Source organism: Salmo salar, chromosome ssa13 (genome assembly GCF_905237065.1).
Source record: "Salmo salar chromosome ssa13, Ssal_v3.1, whole genome shotgun sequence".
Taxonomy (NCBI): Eukaryota; Metazoa; Chordata; class Actinopteri; order Salmoniformes; family Salmonidae; genus Salmo; species Salmo salar.
The window spans coordinates 64536658-64561322 of NC_059454.1; the positions used below are offsets into that span (position 1 = coordinate 64536658).

At 42.0% G+C, this 24665-nt stretch overlaps 2 non-coding genes across 2 annotated transcripts; both read left to right on the forward strand.

Annotated features, from left to right (window-relative positions):
* Positions 1–2911: 2911 nt before the first annotated feature.
* Positions 2912–3045, forward strand: LOC123726269 (small nucleolar RNA SNORA18). The gene has a single exon (XR_006758660.1). It is a non-coding gene; the product is annotated as a small nucleolar RNA SNORA18 (small nucleolar RNA).
* Positions 3046–3553: 508 nt separating this feature from the next.
* LOC123726268 (small nucleolar RNA SNORA8) lies at positions 3554–3693 on the forward strand. The gene has a single exon (XR_006758659.1). It is a non-coding gene; the product is annotated as a small nucleolar RNA SNORA8 (small nucleolar RNA).
* Positions 3694–24665: the final 20972 nt, after the last annotated feature.

The window sequence follows — 24665 nt, forward strand, 5'->3', positions numbered from 1 at the left end:
TCTCTGAAAGGTTAGTGGTGACAATGAGGCCCGAAACATCCTAACCTGAAGTTAGTGAAATGCAGGCTGTTATTCATCTGATGGGTAGTTGTGGTATTCTAGGACTAAGTATTTTAACCTAGTTACTTAACTAATAGCTAGATTTAGTGTTTGCAAATGTAGTAACTAGGTAATTAACTTCATTACTGAAATCACATTCTTTCAAATTTAATGTTAGATGCCCATAGCTCTGTCAACCCTTCCATTTATTTGATGTATGGATTTTACTTGTTCCCTTAGCTCTGTCCCAAATCAACATGACTATCGTTGCAGGAAATGACAGGCCTGCCATCTTGCATTGAGCCAGAAGCTTTGCCATGTGGTAAGACATTTCCTGCCTTGTACATGTCTTTGAGAGCGCAACGCCAGTCAGGGCCTTGACACCGTGGGCCTTAGTGCTGGAGCAGTGCACATAGCAATCCATTTTCTTGCAACCCACTGCTGTGCTCACCAAGCAGCAGTGTTACTAATGAGACTGGACATCAATCTGGAAATAAATTAATCCAAAGTATTTGCCTTTAATCCAGTGCCTGTCTTTCAGGGAAGAGTTTGATATGATGAGGCCCGTTTCAATCCCAAACTCTTCTAGTACGTAGTTGGAGAACCCCTTAAGCTTGATTTACTTATGGAATTAATGATTGGCTTAAATGTTCAACTGCTCTGAATTGTGATGGAGTTATGCCTCTCTGAACAAACCAGAAACTGAAGCTTTGTAAACCAATGTTCATACAGTTGCAGTCGGAAGTTTACATACACCTTAGCCAATTACATTTAAACTCAGTTTTTCACAATTCATGACATTTAATCAGAGTAAAAAATCCCTGTTTTAGGTCAGTTAGGATCACCACTTTATTTTAAGAGTGTGAAATGTCAGAATAATAGTAGAGAATTATTTATTTCAGCTTTTATTTATTTCATCACATTCCCAGAGGGTTCAGAAGTTTATATACACTCAATTAGTATTTGGTAGCATTGCCTTTTAAATTGTTTAACTTGGCTCAAATGTTTTGGGTAGCCTTCCACAAGCATCCCACAATAAGTTGGGTGAATTTTGGCCCATTCCTCCTGACAGAGCTGGTGTAACTGAGTCAGGTTTGTAGGCCTCCTTGCTCGCACACGCTTTTTCAGTTTTGTCCACAGATGTTCTATAGGATTGAGGTCAGGGCTTTGTGATGGCCACTCCAATACCTTGACTTTGTTCTTAAGCCATTTTGTCACAACTTTGGAAGTATGCTTGGGGTCATTGTCCATTTGCGACCAAGCTTTAACTTCCTGACTGATGTCTTGAGATGTTGCTTCAATATATCCACGTAATTTTCCGTCCTCATGATGTCATCTGTTTTGTGACGTGCACCAGTCCCTCCTGCAGCAAAGCACCCCCACAACATGATGCTGCCACCCCCGTCTTTCACGGTTGGGATGGTGTTCTTCGGCTTGCAAGCATCCCCATTTTCCCTCCGAACATAACGATGGTCATTATGGCCAAACAGTTCTATTTTTGTTTCATCAGACCAGAGGACATTTCTCCAAAAAGTACGATCTTTGTCCCCGTGTGCAGTTGCAAACTGTAGTTTAGCTTTTTTATGGCGGTTTTGGAGCAGTGGCTTCTTCCTTGCTGAGCGGCCTTTCAGGTTGTCGATATAGGACTCGTTTTACTGTGGATAGGATATAGATACTTTTGTACCTGTTTCCTCCAGCATCTTCACAAGGTCCTGTGCTGTTCTGGGATTGATTTGCACTTTTCACACTAAAGTACGTTAATCTCTAGGAGACAGAACGCGTCTCCTTCCTGAGCGGTATGACGGCTGCGTGGTCCCATGGTGTTTATACTTGTGTACTATTGTTTCTACAGATGAATGTGGTACCTGCAGGCATTTGGAAATTGCTCCCAAGGATGAACCAGACTGGTGGAGGTCTACAATTATTTTTCTGAGGTCTTGGCTGATTTCTTATGATTTTCCCATGATGTCAAGCAAAGAGGCACTGAGTTTGAAGGAAGGCCTTGAAATACATCCACAGGTACACCTCCAATTGACTCAACTGATGTCAATTAGCCTATCAGAAGCTTTAAAGCCATGACATCATTTTCTGGAATTTCCCAAGCTGTTTAAAGGCACAGTCAACATAGTGTATGTAAACTTCTGACCCACTGGAATTGTGATACAGTGAAATAATCTGTCTGTAAACAATTGTTGGAAAAATTACTTGTCATGAACAAAGTAGATGTCCTAACCAACTTGCAAGAACTATAGTTTGTTAACAAGAAATTTGTGGAGTGGTTGAAAAATGAGTTTTAATGACTCCAACCTAAGTGTATGTAAACCTCCGACTTCAACTGTATGTTGTATTAATTTTACTTTCCATTGATTCCAACAGCTTCGAGGGGCAAAGGTGATTTGCCCTGTGTACCTCCTGTTCGTACTGGGCATATGTATGGTCATTGACATGGTGTCATGCCGACTTGGTTAGTATTTGTTTTTCCCTATATTTAAAGCCTGAATCTGTAGCTGTGACACTCACTTCCGTTGGTGATGTTACAAGAGACGTCACTTCAAACAAGTACTTTTTTTCCTTAGACATCATTGCACCAATGATAGAACAGCCGAATGTGCAAAACACTTTTTTTTTTATTCTTTTTTTTAACTGTGATGCAGGATGCTCCTCTGCCCCTTCTCAAAAACAATTACAAATATGCCTGGTTATGACCAGTGAGCCTGATTCACCGTATGTGGATCTCGGCTTTAATGCATTTAACGCAAAATAACCTTGATGTTCATAGTGAGTATTTTTGCCATTTGAAATGCCTAGTTGACTTTTTTGTTCTAATCAAACTCTACATGAGTGCTCCATATTTTAAACCTTTCTATGCCATACTGAGGCCTATCCCGACAGACTCCTAACTGTGGGCCCTAGTCGTTGGAAATGCCTCACAGAACAAGTCTGTGGTTTCGCTTTACCCTCATGGCTACTGCCATTAGCCCTGTGGGATATTACTGCAGTACAAATACTCATAATTGCAGCTCTACTATGAACTAAGGCCACATGTTTCTAATGGCTTTTCTCATCTGTCTGGTGTAGGTCTACCAATTGGCCACAAGATGGCTCTCAACCCCAGATGCCCTTTTGGTGAGTATGAACCCTGATCAGTGTTGATTACGTTGCGTGAAATCATCTTCTGTTTGTGGGTATATGGGGAGGAATTGACTATGGTCACAGCACTGCATGGTATCTGCAGCCAGTCGTGACTCTAGTTAGTGTTCATTAGTCAGTGCAAGAGCAACCTGGGCATATGACATTGTTGGTCTCCATGCCTCTTGTGTGGAGTCCTGGTATATCTGTCGACACATTTCACTTCCCAGCGAGTTTATATCATTGAACTTCCTGTATGCAAATTCAGTCTTGTGTTCTCTTGACAGGACCGTCATGTCAAACGTGCCAAGGGGTCTGAAGGTAATGATTGAAAGTGAGTACTTGTGTTGAGTCTCTTGAAAAGCTAGCCAAGGGCCCACTGAGTTGCACTGTATGGTATCTGCAGCCAGCCCTCACCACAGGCTGTTCTGTTCATAACACAGTGCGAGAGTGACTCTGCATCTGGCATCGTTAGGCTCCTGGCTGGTCTGTGCCTGGAGCCCTGGTATTTGTGCTGATACAAACCCATTCTCTCTACGAGCCTACTGTGGGCTGGCTGGCATCTATGGAATGCGAGGCCTCTGGTGGTGCAGTGTCAGAATTCCCCGGCATACCCAACACCAGGCCTGAGCGGCATGCCATGGGCTGCCACAGGGCAAGAACATCTCAGCACTGCGACCAGGCCCAATTACAAAATCTCAAGCCCTCTGACATTTTGTCTCCTTTTAGTTGAATCCAAATGTTTTGCTAGTGATGGGCTGCTGACATTCTGATTCCCCAATTAAAGCCAAGACAGTCAATGTATCCAAGTAATGCCTTGGGGAATTTATACTGAAAAATATAAATGCACCATGTAAAGTGTTGGTTTCATGAGCTGAAATAAAAAATCTCTGACATTTGCTATACACAGAAAGCTAATTTCTCTCAAATGTTGTGCACATTTGTTTACATCCTTGTTAATGGTCTTTTCTCCTTAGCCAAGATAATGCATCCACTTGACAGGTGTGGCATATCAAGAAGCTGATTAAACAGTGTAAGCATTACACAGGTGCACCTTGTGCTGGGGACATTAAAAGACCACTCTCAAATGTGCAGTTTTGTCACAATGTCAGATGTCTCATTTGGTAAAATGGTCAAATGTTAACAAAATACACTAGACAGTGCAGAATATTTTTTTGTGGGCAAAATGTATTATTTCAGATGTTAGGTGGAAATTTTATGCCAAATATAGATATAATAATCTGAGTAGCACAATGACATGTTGCCCTTCCACTACAACTCATTGGGAAAGCATGCATTTTATTAGGCTACAGATTAAATTAGGAGTACTGCATTGTTGAGATTAGACTTGAAAGAAGGGCATTTTGCTGTACTTGTGCATGTGACATTAAAACTTGAACTAATGAACTTCACAGGGTGGTTAAAGTGCAAGGTGATGAGTTTGATGCGCCTTCCCAAAAATATTGTCTTATTTTCATGACATGCTCATTGATGCTTGGCTTTTTGTCCATAATCTCATGTAGGCTGTATGTGCGCTGTAGCCAACAGCGCTATCTGTGCACACTATCGGTGTGCTGGCACACTCGAGATATATATGAACAAATGGTTTTTGTGAGATCCAGCTGAGTTGCAAATGTGATGGCAACCCATTTATCTAAAAAGGTATTTCTCTGTGTATTAAGTCATCATGCATAGCCATATCTGCAATATTCAGAAAACAGTTCTGTAGGAATGAGGTTTATGCAGTATGCCCAATTATCACAGCAGATTGGCTATAGGCCTGGCCTGCCAATGTTCTTCTCGAACCATATATTTCAAAATTAGATCAGTTGGTGTAGCACTTGCTGAGCATAAATTGAGCGCATTTGCTTTATTTTACTGAACTGATGGCACCTGCATTTGATGGTCATGGTGCTTTCTCTTGAAAGATGCCAGAGTTCTGAGTTTAATGGCCGTTCAAAAGGATTTCCCCCCAGTTGTCTTAAGAGTTCCCAGTTTTGAACATGTCATTAGTCTCAGGAGGGAGCAGCAGAGGGTTCAAAATAGGAACACTTTTTGCCTACCCGGTTGGCGGGGCTTCTGAATCAAGTGAACCAACAGCGCAACACAAATTATTAAAACAGTGCAAGCCTTTTCTACATAAATGTTTGGCGATCGACTAGGAATGCCTTGAAGATTGACCGATTGGTGCCCAATGATGTATGTGATAATGCAGAGTGAGTGTTTTCAATCCATTGAGTAATTAATCGCTGCTGACCTCACTTCAGGCATACCAGGACTGGTCATTATACCAAGGCTTTTGGGATATTCGGTTCCTGACTTGCCATGGAATTGATCATAAAGTAAACCTTGTTCCAGTGGGTCTCCAGCGCCATACTGGGTTGATCTATTGGGAACATCAGTTTTTGTTAACTGGAAATGTATTTGCATGAATAACTTTCTGAATTCTCTCTTTCATGTTGGGGGCGTGCCTGGTGTAATGAGACGACCAAAGTAAGGTGAGAAACTACACTGCAATGTGTGCTGGATCATTTTCAAAGGGGGCCTGTCAGGCTTTCCCACTGCTGGTCATTCACGCAGTGATCCCACAGCAGCGCCCCTCATGACACTGCAGATCCTGTTTGCCATAGGTGGTCTGCAGTCTCCGTGAATCTTTTCTTCTGATATTACATCAGTGGTGAAAGTGGCAACCTTTACACATCAGCACCTCTAGATCTATGCCTGTTTAATATGTGTGCATGACAGAAACTGCACAAGCTGTTAATTGACGAGTCATGGGGGTTACAGTATTTCCAATCAACAAGTGATCTTTAGGTTTAAGCCCTGCGTGCACCCATCAAGTTAAGATGTTAATTTCTTCAAACTGATCAAGTCTAAATATTTGAAGATGTAGCTCCAAATCTGACCAGATGAGGCTTTCTAATCAATTTAATTACATCTGAACTAATACTACTACTTTACTCAATTGGCTTCTTTTAGATATATGGCTTTTTGTTTTTAGGGATGGTTGACACAGCAAATAACACTGTGGTGCAGTTTGAAGCATATCTAACAGGATTTGGAGCAGACCTTAAACCAAGGAGGTACACTGACGTGAGTACTGATGTACAAAGTTTGTGCTTGAAGCTGTGCTATCCTCAATGATTTATATCAGAATCATAAGTTGTCGTTCTGTCATATGTACTTAATAAACACAATTTCAATGAGTAACAGTTCATATACGGAAATCGGTCAATTGAAATAAATTAATTACTCTCTAGTCTATGGATTTCACATGACTGGGCAGGGGCACACCCATGGGTGGGCCTGGGAGGACATAGTCCCACCCACTCAGAACACGTTTTTCCCCAACAAAAGGGCTTTATTACACACATAAATACTCAGTTTCATTTTTATTTATTTTTTATTTCACCTTTATTTAACCAGGTAGGCCAGTTGAGAACAAGTTCTTATTTACAACTGTGACCTGGCCAAGATAAAGCAAAGCAGTGTGACAAAAACAACACAGAGTTACACATAAACGAACGTACCATCAATAACACAATAGAAAAATATATGTACCGTGTGTGCAAATGTTGAAGAGTAGGGAGGTAAGGCAATAAATAGGCCATGGAGGTGAAATAATTACAATTTAGCATTAACACTGGAGTGATTGATGTGCAAGTAGAGATACTGGGGTGCAAAAGAGCAACAGGATAAGTAAAAATATGGGGATGAAGTAGTTGGGTGTGCTATTTACAGATTGGCTGTGTACAGGTACAGTGATCGGTAAGTTGCTCTGACAGCTGATGCTTAAAGTTAGAAAGGGAGATATAAGAATCCAGCTTCAGTAATTTTTGCAATTCGTTCCAGTCATTGGCAGCAGAGAACTATAAGGAAAGGCGGCCAAAGGAAGTGTTGGCTTTGGGGGTGACCAGTGACATATACCTACTGGAGCGCGTGCTATGGGTGGGTGTTGCTATGGTGACCAGTGAGCTAAGGCGGGGCTTTACCTAGCAGAGACTTATAGATGACCTAGAGCCAGTGGTTTTGGCAACGAATATTTCGTGAGGGCCAGCCAACGAGAGCATACAGGTCGCAGTGATGGGTAGTATATGGGCCATTGGTGACAAAATAGATGGCACTGTGATAGACTATATCCAGTTTGCTGAGTAGAGTGTTGGAGGCTATTTTGTAAATGATATTGCCAAAGTCAACAATCGGTAGGATTGTCAGTTTTACAAGGGTATGTTTGGCAGCATGAGTGAAGGAGTCTTTGTTGCGGAATAGGAAGCCGATTCTCGATTTAATTTTGGATTGGAGATGCTTAATGTCTGGAAGGAAAGTTTACAGTCTAACCAGACACCTAGGTATTTGTAGTTGTCCACATATTCTAAGTCAGAACCATCTAGAGTAGTGATGCTAGTCGGGCAGAAATCAGTTGAAGAGCATAGTTATACTAGCATTTAAAAGCAGTTGGAGGCCACGAAAGGAGAGTTGTATGGTATTGAAGCTCGTTTGGAGGTTTGTTAGCACAGTGTCCAAAGAAGGGCCAGATGTATACAAAATGGTGTAGTCTAAGTAGAGGTGGATCAGAGAATCACCAGGAGCAAGAGCGACATCTTTGATACATACAGAGAAAGGAGTCGGCCCGAGAATTGAACCCTGTGGCACCCCCATAGAGACTGCTAGAGTTCCGGACAACAGGCCCGATTTGACACAATGAACTCTATCTGAGAAGTAGTTGGTGAACCAGGCGAGGCAGTTTTATTTTTTTTATTTCACCTTTATTTAACCTCTTACATCTAGACGTTCCGCTAGCGGAACACCTGCTCCAATATCCAATGATAGGCGTGGCGCGAATTACAAATTCCTCAAATACAAAAACTTCAATTTTTCAAACATATGACTATTTCACAGCATTTTAAAGACAAGACTCTCCTTTATCTAACCACACTGTCCGATTTCAAAAAGGCTTTACAGCGAAAGCAAAACATTAGATTATGTCAGCAGAGTACCCAGCCAGAAATAATCAGACACCCATTTTTCAAGCTAGCATATAATGTCACAAAAACCCAGAAGACAGCGAAATGCAGCACTAACCTTTGATCTTCATCAGATGACACACCTAGGACATTGTTATACAATACATGCATGTTTTGTTCAATCAAGTTCATATTTATATCAAAAAACAGCTTTTTACATTACCATGTGATGTTCAGAACTAGCAAACTTCCGGGGAATTCGCTAACAATTTACTAAATTACACACGATAAACGTTCACAAAAAGCATAACAATTATTTTAAGAATTATAGATACAGAACTCCTCTATGCACTCGATATGTCCGATTTTAAAATAGCTTTTTGGTGAAAGCACATTTTGCAATATTCTAAGTACATAGCCCAGCCATCACGGGCTAGCTATTTAGACACCCGGCAAGTTTATCCTTCACCAAAATCAGATTTACTATAACAAAAATGTTATTACCTTTGTTGTCTTCGTCAGAATGCACTCCCAGGACTGCTACTTCAATAACAAATGTTGGTTTGGTCCCAAATAATCCATCGTTATATCCGAATAGCGGCGTTTTGTTCGTATGCGTCCAGAAACTATCCGAAATGGTAAATCAGGGTCGCGCGCATGGCGCAATTCGTGACAAAAAAATTCTAAATATTCCATTACCGTACTTCGAAGCATGTCAACCGCTGTTTAAAATCAATTTTTATACAATTTATCTCGTAAAAAAGCGATAATATTCCGACCGGGAATCTCCTTTTCGGCAAACAGAGGAAAAATCTTAAAGACGGGGGCGGCCAGGGCACGCGCCTAAGCCCACAGTCCCTTGATCGGCCACTTGAGAAAGGCGATAATGTGTTTCAGCCTGGGGCTGGGATGACGACATTCAGGTTTTTCCCGGGCTCTGAGCGCCCATGGAAGACGTAGGAAGTGTCACGTTAGAGCAGAGATCCTTTGTAAAAGATAGAGATGGCAAAGAAGTTCAAGAAATGGTCAGACAGGCCACTTCCTGTAAAGGAATCTCTCAGGTTTTGACCTGCCATTTGAGTTCTGTTATACTCAGACACCATTCAAACAGTTTTAGAAACTTTGGAGTGTTTTCTATCCAAAGCCAATAATTATATGCATATTCTAGTTACTGGGCAGGAGTAGTAACCAGATTAAATCGGGTACGTTTTTTATCCAGCCGTGAAAATACTGCCCCCTAGCCATAACAGGTTAACCAGGTAGGCTAGTTGAGAACAAGTTCTCATTTGCAACTGCGACCTGGCCAAGATAAAGCATAGCAATTCGACACATACAACAACAGAGTTACACATGGAATAAACAAAACATACAGTCAATAATACAGTAGAAAAAAAAGAAAACAAAAAGTCTATATACAGTGAGTGCAAATGAGGTAAGATAAGGGAGATAAGGCAATAAATAGGCCATGGTGGTGAAGTAGTTACAATATAGCAATTAAACACTGGAATGGTAGATGTGCAGAAGATGAATGTGCAAGTAGAGATACTGGGTTGCAAAGGAGCAAGATAAATAAAATAAATACAGTAAGGGGATAAGGTAGATAGATGGGCTATGTACAGGTGCAGTGATCTGTGAGCTGCTCTGACAGCTGGTGCTTAAAGCTAGTGAGGGAGATATGAGTCTTCAGCATCAGTGATTTTTGCAGTTCGTTCCAGTCATTGGCAGTAGAGAACTGGAAGGAAAGGTGACCAAAGTAGGAATTGGCTTTCGGGGTGACCAGTGAGATATACCTGCTGGAGCGCGTGCTACGAGTGGGTGCTGCTATGGTGACCAGTGAGCAGAGATAAGGCGGGGCTTTACCTAGCAGAGACTTGTAGATAACCTGTAGCCAGTGGGTTTGGCGGTCATTTGAGAAGCCAAGGCTATTGAGTATGCCGATAAGAATGCAGTGATTGACAGAGTCAAAAGCCTTGGCCAGGTCGATGAAGACGGCTGCACAGTACGGTCTTTTTTTGATGGTGGTTATGATATTGCTTAGGACCTTGAGCGTGGCTGAGGTGCACCCATGACCAGCTCAGAAACCAGATTGCAAAGTGGAGAAGGTACGGTGGGATTCAAAATGGTCGGTGATCTGTTTGTTAACTTGGCTTTCGAAGATTTTTAGAAAGGCAGGGCAGGATGGATGTAGGTCTATAACAGTTTGAGTCTACTGTCTCCCCATTTAAAGAGGCGGATGACCGCGGCAGCTTTCCAATCTATGGCGATCTCAGACGATATGAAAGAGAGCTTGAATAGGCTAGTAATAGGGGTTGCAACAATTTCGGCGGATAATTTTAGAAAGAGAGGGTCCAGATTGTCTACCCCAGCTGATTTGTAGGGATCCAGATTCTGCAGCTCTTTCAGAACATCAGCTGTCTGGATTTGGGTGAAGGAGAAGCGGTGGGGCAAGTTGCTGCAGGGGGTGCTGAGATGTTGGCCGGGGTAGGGGTAGCCAGGTGGAAAGCATGGCCAGCCGTAGAAAAATGCTTATTGAAATTATTGATTGTCGTAGATTTATCGGTGGTGACAGTTTCTTATCCTCAGTGCAGTGGCAGCTGGGAGGAGGTGCTCTTATTCTCCATGGACTTTAGTGTCCCAAAACTTTTTGTAATTAGTGCTACAGGATCACATTTATGTTAGAAAAAGCTTGCCTTTGCTTTCCTAACTGACTGAGTATATTGGTTCCTGACTTCCCTGAAAAGTTGCATATCGCGGGGGCTATTTGATGCTAATGCAGAATGCCACAGGATGTTTTTGTACTGGTCAAGGGCAGTCAGGTCTTGGTTGAACCAAGGGCTATATCTGTTCTTTGTTGTACATTTTTTAATTGGGCATGCTTATTTAAGATGGTGAGGAAAGCACTTTTAAAGAGCAACCAGGCATCCTCTACTGACGGAATGAGGTCAATATCCTTCCAGGATACCCGGGCCAGGTCGATTAGAAAGGCCTGCTCGCTGAAGTGTTTAAGGGAGCGTTTGACGGTGATGAGGGGTGGTCGTTTGACCGCGGACCCATTACGCACGCAGGCAATGAGGCAATGATCGCTGAGATCCTGGTTGAAGACAGCAGAGGTGTATTTAGAGGGCAAATTGGTCAGGATGATATCTAAGAGTTTGCCCATGGTTACGGATTTAGGGTTGTACCTGGTAGGTTCCTTGATAATTTGTGTGAGATTGAGGGCATCTAGCTTAGATTGTAGGACGGCTGGGGTGTTAAGCATGTCCCATTTTAGGTCACCTAACAGTACGAACTCTGAAGATAGATGGGGGGGCAATCAATTCACTTATGGTGTCCAGGGCACAGCTGGGGGCTGTAGGGGGTATATAACAAGCGGCAAGGGTGAGAGACTTGTTTCTGGAAAGGTGGATTTTTAAAAGTAGAAACTTGAATTGTTTGGGCACAGACCTGGATAGTAAGACAGAACTCTGCAGGCTATCTCTGCAGTAGATTGCAACTCCGCCCCCTTTGGCAGTTCTATCTTGTCAGAAAGTGTTATAGTTAGGGATGTAAATTTCAGGAATTTTGGTGGCCTTCCTAAGCCAGGATTCAGACACGACTAGGACATCCGGGTTGGCAGAGTGTGCTAAAGCAGTGAATAAAACAAACTTAGGGAGGAGGCTTCTAATGTTAACATGCATGAAACCAAGGTTTTTACGGTTACAGAAGTCAACAAATGAGAGCGCCTGTGGAATGGGAGTGGAGCTAGGGGCTGCAGGGCCTGGGTTAACCTCTACATCACCAGAGGAACAGAGGAGGAGTATGATAAGGGTACGGCTAAAGGCTATAATATCTGGTCGTCTAGTGCGTTCGGAACAGAGTGAAAGGAGCAGATTTCTTGGTGCGGAAGAATAGATTCAAGGCATAATGTACAGACACGGGTATGGTAGGATGTGAATACAGTGGAGGTAAACCTAGGCATTGAGTGATGATGAGCGAGGTTTTGTCTCTAGAGGCACCATTTAAGCCAGGTGAGGTCACCGCATGTGTGGGGGGGTGGAACAAAAAGACTAGCTAAGGCATATTGAGCAGGGCTGGAGGCGCTACAGTGAAATAAGATAATAATCACTAACCAAAACAGCAATGGCCAAGGCATATTGACATTAGGGAGAGGCATGTGTAGCCGAGTGATCATAGGGTTCAGTGAGTAGCTAGGCGAGCTGGAAACACGGCAATTCAGACAGCTAGCGGGCCTGGGCTAGCAGGCTAGCAGATGGGCGTCCGGGGACTTCGCAACAGAAGAGCCTGTTGAAACCCCTTCGGACGGTTATGTCGGCAGACCAGTCATGATGGATCGGCGGGGCTCCGTTTTGGCAGTAAAAAGGTTCCAGGCCAATTGGCAAAATAGGTATTGTAGTCCAATAATTGGCTGATGGACCTCTTCAGCTTGCTGGGAGATAGCCTGGAGCTAGGCCCATCTGCTGCTTGCTTCTGGACAGAGACGTTAGCCAGGAGTAGCCACTCGGATAGCAGCTAGCTAGCTGCGATGATTCGGTGTAAAGGTTCAGAGTTTGCGGTAGGAATCCATTGATGTGGTAGAGAAAAAGCAGTCCAATATGCTCTGGGTTGATATCACGCTGTGCAGACTGGCAGGAATTGACCGGGCTGAGGCTGGCTGATGTCCGAGTTAACGGTGATGACCGCTAGCAGTGGCTAACTGACTACTAGCTAGTAGCTAGTTAGCTGGCTAGCTTCTGATGGGTGATCCGGTTCTAAAGTGTAAAAAATAGCAGATCCGTACCACATTGGGCAAGGCGGGTTGCAGGAGAGTATGTTCATCAGCTGTCGGGTGGTTGGTCTGGGATGATCCCGCAGGTGAAGAAGCCTGATTTGGAGGTTCTGGGCTGGCGTGGTTACACATGGTCTGTGGTTATGAGGCCGGTTGGATGTACTGTCAAATTCTCAAAAATGATGTTGGAGGTGGCTTATTGTAGAGAAATTAACATTAAATTCTCTGGCAACAGCTCTGGTGGACATTTCTGCAGTCAGCATGCCAATTGCATGCTCCCTCAACTTGAGACTTCTGTGGTGTTGTGACAAAACTGCACATTTTAGAGTGGCCTTTAATTGTCCGCAGCACAAGGTGCGCCTCTGTAATGATCATGCTGTTTAATCAGCTTCTTGATATGCCACACCTGTCAGATGGATGGATTCTTGGTGAAGGAGAAACGCTCACTAACTGGGATGGAAACAAAATTCTAGATAAATAAGATTTTTGTGCATATGGAACATTTCTGGGATGTTTAATTTCAGCTCATGAAACATGGGACCAACACTTTACATTTTGCTTCTCGATTTTTGTTCAGTATCCATTATAAACAGTACATTACACACCAGGGTTTGCGTTAGGAAAGTGTGGCGCAGGACATTTGACCAGCAACATTTTAATTTACCGGACCCATATTCATTGGGTGTTTAACCTGATTAGGGCATCTACCCACGTAGCCTAGAATGACAAATCACGTTTAAAGTATGGCAATTCATAATAACATGGAAGTCAAGGATGCAACGATGTGCAGTCCATATCTAATTCTGATGTGCACTTGGAAAATGTTAACTGTCCACATTTACTTATTCTCAGCTGACAAGTAATGAACAGAAAATCACTGGCCTATGTCAATCTACTATCCCCATAGTATAAAAGTTGACCTATTATATTGGTCAGCTTGTTGAAAGAAATGGCCTATTTCAAACGCTCTGGGACAGTTGTGGGACGATAGATCCCAGTTTCATACTATTTTATAAAAATAAAATGTGAAAGCAAGGAATCTGGTGCAACAGATCAGAACCTTTAATGTTAACTATTTCATCACGTAAGTGCAGCGATGTTTGTTCCGTAATGCAATTAGCGGAAAACACTGATAACACCGATAAGCAGGACCAGTCAAATGTATTTACATCGACTGGTATTTCCCTCAACGAATAGGCTAAAAAGCATTTATTTCACAATGGGATTTTTTGTTCTTGTCCCGAACATTTGGCTGGCGGCAATTTTATTCATCGGCCAAAATTACCGGCTAATGGAAACCCTGATATTCACTGAGTATACAAAACATTAGAAACACCATCCTAATATTGAGTTTCACCTCCTTTTGCCCTTAGAACAGCCTCAGTTTGTCGGCATGGAAACGGTGTCGAAAGCATTCCACAGGGATTCTCGCCCATGTTGACTCCAATGCTTTGCAGTTGTTGACACATGCAAACCGGTGCGCATGGCACCTACTGCCATAGCCCGTTCTCAAAGGCACTTAAATCTTTTGTCTTGTCCATTCACCCTCTGAATGGCACACACACACAATCCTACCCTTCATGCATCTAAACTGATTTAAAGTGGATTTAACAAGTGATATCAATAAGAGATTATAGCGTTCACCTAGGCAGTCTGTCAGGGAAAGAGCATGTTTTGTACACTGAGTATATACAGTACCAGTCAAAAGTTTGGTGACACCTAATCATTCAAGGTTCTTTCTTTATTTGTACTATTTTCTACATTGTAGATCAACGCTATGAAATAACAAATGGAATCATGTAGTAACCAAAAAAGTGTTAAACAAATCATAAATATTTTATATTTGAGATTCTTCAAAGTAGCCACCCTTTGCCTTGATGACAGCTTTGCACACTCTTGGCATTCTATCAACCAGCCTCATGAGGTAGTCAGCTGGAATACATTTCAATTAACAAGGCACAGTTCAAGGTGTACCTTTTTAAAAGTTCATTTGTGGAATTCCTTTCCTTCTTAATGCGTTTTGAGCCAATCAGCTGTGTTGTGAGGTAGGAGGGGTATACAGAAGATTGGCGTATTTGGTAAAAGACCAAGTCCATATTATGGCAAGAACAGCTCCATAAGAGATATGTATATTTATTACTGCCATTTTTAATTAGGATTAACAGATCTTCTGCTGGTGTTTCCATAAGGGGAAAACAATGGTCACATGGGAAAATAAGGTGTACCTATGCTGGGTCAATGGGAATGGGTCTTGTGTGAGTTATGGCGGCAGTCCTGTCTACTTCCTTGTTCAATCGGGTCAAGTTCAGTCATTCTGTTCCTGCATATTTGCCCATGAGTCTGTCACCAGTGGTTATTGGGGAGGGGGGGTGTAAAGATGTGGGTTGGGCCCTGTCAGCTGTACTGTTGGTACTCTGCCAACTCTAGAGTGGTTCTCAGGATTTCATGTGGGTCACGGGTGAGGAGATTAAAGGCTTCCCTTCAGCGAGCACAGCCTCCACTCCACTATTCCTCCATCTACATGCCTTTTGTTCACACCACTCGGCACATGCATCCTCTACAATAGCTGGTTTCCAAAGTTGGTGTGACTGTACTCCCTTTGCATAGGCTTTGTCAATAGGCTTGAAAGTCATGACATGCGCCGGAAAGCAGCTTGTCAGCCAATTAGAAATCTATAGAGAAACCTACTAGACAAATTAATCATTGCACAAATTTGTGCTGACGTGTAATCGAAGAGCATGAAACTCTGTCAGCACACTGCACCTCGCCCTGTCTCACAGTCTAGGCTGGGCGTAGGCGTAAGTGTAATGTGCAGGGTACAGATGAGAATATGTTTAGTGTTGCTGCTTCTTAGAATAGATCAACCAAACGGTATTTGGACACAGGCATGAATCTAGTTCCCACTGTGTCACATTTATTTGCCCTGATGTTGCACTGCATAACTCTTCCCTTGCATTAAGTTGTTCAAACATTTTCATGAGCTCTGTCCAACTTGTTCTCCGCTCTGTGGCTGAAACTTTCAATCAGATCCGTAGTGAGGGAACTTGAGCTTCTTGTCTTGTTCCTTATACTTTTTCTCCCAGGGCTTGCCGAAGTACGATGAGAGGAATGTCATTGTAAGGGTTTATGCTCATTAAGTTGAGGATCAAACACTGGGGCTCTGTGTTTCTGTGCCAAGAACACTGTCTGTACAGATCCTGCTGTGAACTGCCTGCTGTCCACTCCTTCAGCCCTCTAATTTACTGGTCGTGTCCATGCAGTCCTTCGTCAATGCATTTGAACTTGCTCATTCAATGCTCATTGATGAGCCTTTCATCTAGCATACATATGTCATGCACAGTATTGTTTTGAACTGTATACCAATTGGAGTATGGAGGGGCATTGCTTTTTTCTAAAGGAGAATAGTAAATGCAATTTTATTCTCAAGGCGCTCAAATCTTGTGTTATATCCGATCACAAGGAAGAGTAGGCCTAGATATTTTCCCCCAAATATGGCAATATATGCTCTCGCAGCTTATGTCACAAGTTTACATTTCTATAACATCACATGTATTAATCTGTACAATATTTCAATGTGGTAAATATTATGCATCAGACGGCCCAAAGAATTGTTCCAACAAGCTTCAGTTCAAGCTTAAATTAGCTAACACAGCAACTCATTAAGACCCATTTAAACATCTAATTCCACTAGTCCATGTCAATCCAAGGAAAGGGGAGGTGGTGGAAATGGCACAAGAAAAATACTGTAATACACGCACTGCAGCAATGATAAAAAACCTCTGAACAGAAATGTCCTTTGAACTGAACAATGCCATATTTTCCTCCCCCTCAACTAGGCCCTAGTTTTGCGAGATCAGAGTGGCTGTAGGATCTTATCACTGCCACAGACAAAAAGACGCTTGTTGTTTTATGGCTCTGGTCAGCTAGGGCCTTAGTTACCACCAGTCATAGGCTGGAAAAAATGAAATTGTTGTGTAGGTTTTATACTAAAGCAAGGTCTCGTCTGGTCTGCGAGTTTAGGAGGGGTGATGGAGTTACTGAGAATTTACTACCTACTACCTTCAATTGCTTCAGAAATAGCAGTGGGTCAATGGTGATTTAGATGTAATTTGCACTGCATGAAATTACTCCATTCACCTGTAAAAGTCTGTCCTCCCACCTGCCGGTTCAAAGAATGACGTGAGAAAACATCAGAAGGAAAGGCATTTAAGCGCACCTATAATTGCCTTCGTAGAGATACTTTACAAAGGCTTCTGAATGTTGCTCTCCACAAAGCACAATGGAACCTGTCCTGAGGAATTCCACACATCAATGGTTATTATGATTGAGATAGTTCCTTTAGCACATAAAATACCATGAATAACTCACATTTGTACCTTATATTTTGACTTTCAGATTTCTGTCAAAAAGAAATGATAGAAAAGCTAGTTTAGGGGCACAGAAACACCACTTTAAAAATCCCGGTTAAACCACTGTCTTGTAGGTAGTAAGGTCAAATCATCGAGATATATAGAGGACTCATCTTTGTATCTGTGCCGTTATAGCGTCTGTAACAGCCTCAATGGCACTGCCCCATGCTATCTCAATTTTGAAGTAGTCGATTTTCTTCTTCACGATTGGCTGATCTGTCCTGATGACCCGGTTGGACATGACTCAAACGGGGTCACCAGGAAGGATCAGCCAATGAAGTTGGAAGTCCCCCCCCAGTTTACTACATTAAAATGGAATCCCTCAATGGCGCTGCCAATGCAAATACAACCTTGTGGCCAATAGAGGCCTCTGTCATTCAATTAACTGGGTCACCTTATGTTCCCTCAGCCCTATTGTTGTGAAGGGCCATGCCACTCCTACAGGTTTCCAATTACCCCAGGTCACACAACTTCCCACTTCCTTGTTAATCACCTCTGCTCTACCTTTTTCACTCCTCTGTTTCACCATAAGGCCCTTTTCCCATTAGGAGAGTCTGAGGAGCGGAATGGCGAAATAGATTTCTACATTTAAATTCACATTACATCCTTGCCTTACGTTGTGGCTGGCAACACAACATTCTTGGTCCGCAGCTCAAGTTGACAGTAAATATCACAGTACCTGGTACGGCAACTGCACCGCCCACAACCACAGGGCTTTCCAGAATGTGGTGCAGTCTGCATCACCGGGGGCAAATTACCTGCCCTCCGGGACACCTACAACACCCGATGTCACAGGAAGGCAAAAAAGATCATCAAGGACAATAACCACCCGAGCCACTACATGTTCACCCTGCTTCCATCCAGAAGGTGAGGTGAGTACAGGTGCTTCAGAGCTGAGACAGAGATTTACATTTACATTTAAGTCATTTAGCAGATGCTCTTATCCAGAGCGACTTACAAATTATTATAGATTGAAAAACAGCTTTTATCTGAAGGCCATCAGATTGTTTAACATCCACCACTAGCACAGAGAGGCGGCTGCCTACCTACAGACTTGATATCATTGGCCACTTTAATAAATGGAACACTAGTCATTTTAATAATGCCACTTTAAGAATGTTTACATGCTCGCATTACTCATCTCATATGTATATACTGCAGAGGTGGGACCAAGTCAAGACAGGCAAGTCCGAGTCAAGTCTCAAGTCAAGACCGTCAAGTGTCAATTCAAGTCTCAAGTGTAACTTTGAATTTCGAGTCCTAAACAAGTCATAATGTGCTCTTCACCAAATGTAATACCATTTCATATTTTTAACAAGAGTAATAGGATATTACATTTACGCAAATCATGAATGCTTTTAAAAATATCTATATTTATTACTTCCCAAATAAATGTTATATTTCCATGGAAATACATGGGTAGCCATGAAAAACACCCCCCAATAGTGATCGACTATCGAGGATCGCTATGGGGAACAATCGGGCCATATAGGCTTGTACACAATAGCCCAACCTTGTTTTAGGAACATCAGGCAGGACTTAGGCTACCAACTGCCTAGCTCAATCTCGGGTGCAGTGATCATGTTCCCGCACTGACTGACTGTGGAGGGTCATTGATTTAATGTTACATACAGCTAGCTTACATGATACATTAGTAAAGTAATAAAATATATAGCTGTCGGCTATATTAGCCACAACTTGCCATTCTTTGTGCAGCTTCAAATGTTGAACAAAGTTGGAAATTGTTGCCCCTCCGTTTGTAATTTTCTTCCCGCATGTTTTGCAAGTTGCAATCTGTTTTTTGTTGATACAGCGTTGTCTTTATATCCGAAAATATGGGGTATCATCTTTCCAAGAGCTCCATCTGAATTCACCCGCCGACGTTCCTCTGCACTGCCACGCACAACTTTTTCTCACCTGCACAATTTGATTGGCTGCTGTCCGATTCAAACTGTAATCCGTTAAATGAAGAGTTTATGCGCTGCACACTTTTTTTTAATAGCATCATTTTATATATATTTGGGCTTGGGGAGGGTGTCAGGTCGAGTCTTAAGGCTCAAGTCAGTCAAGTCACGAGTCATTGGTGTCAAAGTTGAGCTGCAAGTCATCATATTTCTGACTCGAGTCCAAGTCATGTGACTTGAGTCCACACCTCTGATATACTGTATCCTACACTATCTATTCTATAATATCTATTGCATCGTAGCCGCTCTGTCACTGCTCATCCATATATTTTATATTCATATATTCTTATCCCATTCCTTTACTAGATTGTGTGTCTTAGGTTTTGATGTGGAATTTCTGAAATATTAGGTTTTGTTGTGGAATTAGTTATATTAGGTTTTGTTGTGGAATTGTTAGATATTACCTGTTAGATTCTGCTGCACTGTCGGATCTAGAAGCATAAGCATTTCGCTACACTCGCAACAATAAAATTTGATAACCACTAGCCAGTAAGTAACTATTTAACAATCCAGGCAATTTTACTTCTAAAACAACAGTATTGAATAATGCAACCAAACCATATTCACTCTTGAATAATGCAACAATCCACAAGCATGGGCAGACAAAGGGTTTATTTTCTTGTCATACACATTAAATTAGCTGACACAGATAACTTCTGCTAGAGCTAACAACGTGCTTCATGATCAAGTAACATTAGCATATCAATAATTAACGTTTACCCCGCCCATACGAATATAGAAGTACAGTAATGTTATCGTACAGTGTCATTCATATAATATAGGCTACACAGCTAGGTAACGCTAACAAGCTAGCTAAATAAAATAATTTCTGCATCCTCATTTAGCTTAACCATAGCTAGATAGGAGCTCCTATAGGCTTACCCTAGCTGTATTAAAGTTACCTAAGAACAAATCAGTCTTCACTTGATCAAGATCATGGAAGTCATTATATTAGGTAAATGCAAATTGTGACTGAAAATGTTGCTTATTCCCTGGGGAGTTTATTCTTGCCTGGACCTTGGTGGCACAGTGCAGTAAAGCAACAAAAAAAACACTTGAGATTTAAAGCTATGGTGACAATTTCATAATTTAACAGACTGTTTCTACAATGTCAGGTAAAGACTTAATAATAATAACAAGTCTAAAAAAAACATAAACATTGCTATGCTATTACAATTTTTGCTGTTGGCACAATGAGGCACTGCTATACTTAGAGGGGGTCAAGACATGACAAGTTCACAAGTTTACATTGCAGCCGAGGGTATTTTGTGAAAAGTGTGGTTACATCTAAGCTGCATTCTCCTTCCTAGTTCCTATTTACCAATTCAGTTGATGCTTGGTGATGCCATGGGGCGGCCCTATCCTTTTCATCGTTCATGATATGATGAAGTGCCCTTTTTTATTATACTGTTTGTAGAAATGTAAGTCCTAAATATACTGAACAGAAATAATTTGAACGATTTTACTCTATTACAGTTCGTATGAGGAAATCTGTTAATTGAAATTCATTAGGCCCTAAACAATGGATTTCGAGACTGATAATACAGATATACCTGTTGGTCACAAGTACCTTTAAAAAAAGAAAAAATGGGCATCACAATGGTCCTCAGGATCTCGTCATAGTATTTCTGTGCATTCAGATTCCCTTCAGTAAAATGCAATTGTGTTCATTGTCCATAGCTTATGCCTTCCCATACCATAACCACACCGCCACCATGGGGCTGTCTTGACAATGTTGACATCAGCAAACCGCTCGCCCACATGACGCCATACACATGGTCTGCGGTTGTGAGGCCGGTTGGACATACTGCCAAAGTCTCTAAAATGACTTTGGAGGCGGCTTATGGGAAAGAAATTAACGTTCAATTACGTGGCAACAGCTCTGGTGGACATTCCTGCAGTCAGCATGCCAATTGCATACTCCCTCAAAACTTGAGACATCTGTGGCATTGTGTTATGTGACAAAATTGCACATTTTAGAGTGGCCTTTTATTAAGTCCAGCACAAGGTGCACCTGTCTAATGATCATGCTGTTTAATCAGCTTTTTAATGTGCCACACCTGTCAAGTGGATGGATTATCTTGGCAAAGGAGAAATCCTCACAAACAGGGATGTAAAGAAATTTGTGCACAATTTGAGAGAGAAAAGCTTTTTGTGCGTATGGAAATTTTCTCAGTTCTTTTATTTAAACTCATGAAACATGGGACAGAAACTTTACATGTTGCGTTTATATTTTTGTTCAGTGTACATTATATCCCTTTACCTCCATGTCCTCAGTTTGATCATGCCATTTGCTACTTTGTTATGTTTATCCTGGCAGTCTCCTCAGTTGGATGACTATTCCCCATAGTCACCTGGCACTATTGTCATGTCTGTATCTTTACGTTATGTGCTCCTAATGTTTGCCTTTTGTATCTCCCTTCCAAACCACTACATCCTTGTCACCCACATCCAATCCCATCTCCAAGGCTTTACAAGCCACAACTCCTAACACATCTATTGTAACCTTCCCACCAGCCTTACAGGCCCTACAAAACCTCCATCCCAAACCCTTTCCCCAATGTCCTTCTGTTTATTCAAGTGTGTGTGTGTGTAATACCCCCTAAACCTGGATTCCTGCTCCATCTTCTAATTTGCATTCTGGCAGGTGCACCATGGTGGCAGCAACAGTCCTGAACCTAACTTACATCCTAGCCTTAGTCCTTTTCTATGTCTATGTTCCTCAGCCCTATGTTCCCTCAACCCTATGTTCCCTCAGTACACGCTGAATGGCACAAATGCTTATTGTTATAAGGTAGAAAATGCTGATTATTTTTTAATCTACATACAGTGTGTAAGGGTGTACTGTATATGGGATCTACTGAATATGTTAAATTACTATGACCTTGACCTTTTGTCAATATTACATAGGCTGAAATTGCATTTTCTGAGATTTATAAAAATGTATCTCAGCATCTACTCAAGTACTTTTTTATAATGATTGGCTTAAATATTTGAAATTATATGGCCTAGGACCCAATGAAATATTCAGTCATTGGTGACTGGAAACAAATTTCTGAGTTCAATAAGTGGTTATTTAGAAGCTATTTCGATCATATTTGGCACAAATAAGCAAAGCCATTGGACTGACTAAAAATGTCTAAAGAATATGTACTTGGCAGAAGGTCAAGGTCACAGTGACTGTAAATGTGTATTTGAGGTAATGACCTACATTTATTATATATGACTTGACCACATTTATTGAAAAATTGTTACAATAAACATGCATCTGATCTGTTATTGATGGCCCTTATTTATTAAATCATGCAACAGTGGATCAACTCTCCAAAAGACCTGTATACATCAAGGTTGTGAAAAATATATATACTGTGAAATAGTTGTTATCAAATATTTTTGCAGACCAAAAAATACTAGATATTGAGAGAATTAGAAAAGTGTCTCTTCGACTAATTTGGGTTGCCGATCCCTGGTTTAGAAGATTGAACTGAGGGGATATGGGGCTGAGTGAACAAAGACATGGTCCCAAATTAATGGCCTACTTAATTGTATATTTTCTGGAAATTAGTCTTCATTCTTTCAACACAACCCCCTTCAAACTTTATAAGTTGGCCTATTTGTATAGGAACAAAACCTGTGTGTGTGTATATAGATGGGTTAGCTGACAATGTCACGAAAACAATGCGCATGCTTCAGTGGGGCAGAAGTCCATGAGTTGTGCTTCTGGATGGCCAAATGGCTTGCAACAATGACAAGAAACTGCCATGTGGGGAATCATAAGTGGTTCAATTGAGCTAGTTGAATCTTGTTCTTGATACCATGTCTTGTTTTTAAAAATTATATATATTTTACCCCCCTTTTTCAATCTTGTCTCATCTCTGCAACACCCCAACAGGCTCGGGATAGGCGAAGGTGGAGTCATGCGTCCTCCGAAACATGACCCGCCTAACCGCGCTCCTTAACACCTGCCAGCTTAACACAGAAGCCAGCCGCACCAATGCGTCTGAGGAAACACTGTTCAACTGGCAACCGGTGTCAGCCTGCAGGCACCCGGCCCACCACATGGAGTCGCTAGGGCCGGACGATGCTGGGCCAATTGTGCACCGTCCTATGTGACTCAAGGCCACGGCCGGTTGTGGAATGAACCCGGGTCTGTAGTAACGCCGCTAGCACTGCGATGCAGTGCCTTAGTCCGCTGCAGCACTCGGGAGGCCGTATCAATCCTATTTAAGAATGAAATAGCCTAAGGCGGATGTGGTTCTTTAGAACACTGGAGTAAAAATGCCAGGGAATTAACCCGGATCTGTAGTAGCGCCTTTAGCACTGCGATGAGGTTTTGTTAAGAATGATTTCATGTCAGTGCTAATATGGCTCAAATTCGCTAGCTAGCTAACCAACAACTGTAATGATGTACTTGAGAGAACAAGTGCTCATTGTACAAATGTATTTAGGTTTTCAATAAACATTGAAGACAAAATATTGTTTAGGGTAACATGAGGTAAGACTTATTGCTGACACAAAAAAGCAAATAAAGGTTATAAGTGGATGATGGCCATGCTTAGGGTAACAAACTATCAAGGAAAATAAATGGCTACAGTTAACAGATTTGTAGTATTTAATCTAATGTATTTTTTATGAAAGGGGCATTTTTTCCCAGCTACCGGGATACCATTTTTTTATTGACACAGAGGTCGCAAATTAATCCCACCCCAGTTAAATTTGAGCATAGCTTGTGATCCCAGCTCTGACACTGATCACACCATATCCAGTCTCCAACGGTAACAGAGAAGAGCTCGTTACAGAATAAGCATTCTGCATCCCCTTCTTTTAGGGTGTTTGTGGCAGGGGTAAAGGTCATGGCTGGGGTGAAGCCAACAGCTCGAGCCAGACTGGCTGCTTATGGGATATGGATGTATAATTCCGGGTGCCGCTTCATAAAACCATGCCTGCCAACCGCCTTACTTTATTGAATGTGTTTTGGATTCCTGTCCTCTCCGCCAGGTCAAAGGCAAGTTTTCAGACATCCTATGATGTAAGTCCAAAAAGGGCTCTTTCCATTCTTTGCATATGACTCACCTGGTCACATTAGAAAGAGCCAGTGAAGACTGGTAACCCACCCAAATGGCTGTGGCCTGGGATTTTTAACTGCTTTTCTCGGTGTTGCCTCAGGTTTTTGGGTGGCACATTAAAGAATGGGCATCTGCCTTAATGCCCTACCCATTTTCCATAGCATTCATGGCACAACGAAGAGCATCTTCGCCATAGTCACCACGATCATATATTTTCTTGTAAACTCATCTAAAAATGTAAGTGTCTTAGGAACGGTGGCGAATTGACCCCTAATCTAACCTTAACCCTAACTCCTATTTTGACTCTAACCTCTATTCTAATCCTAACC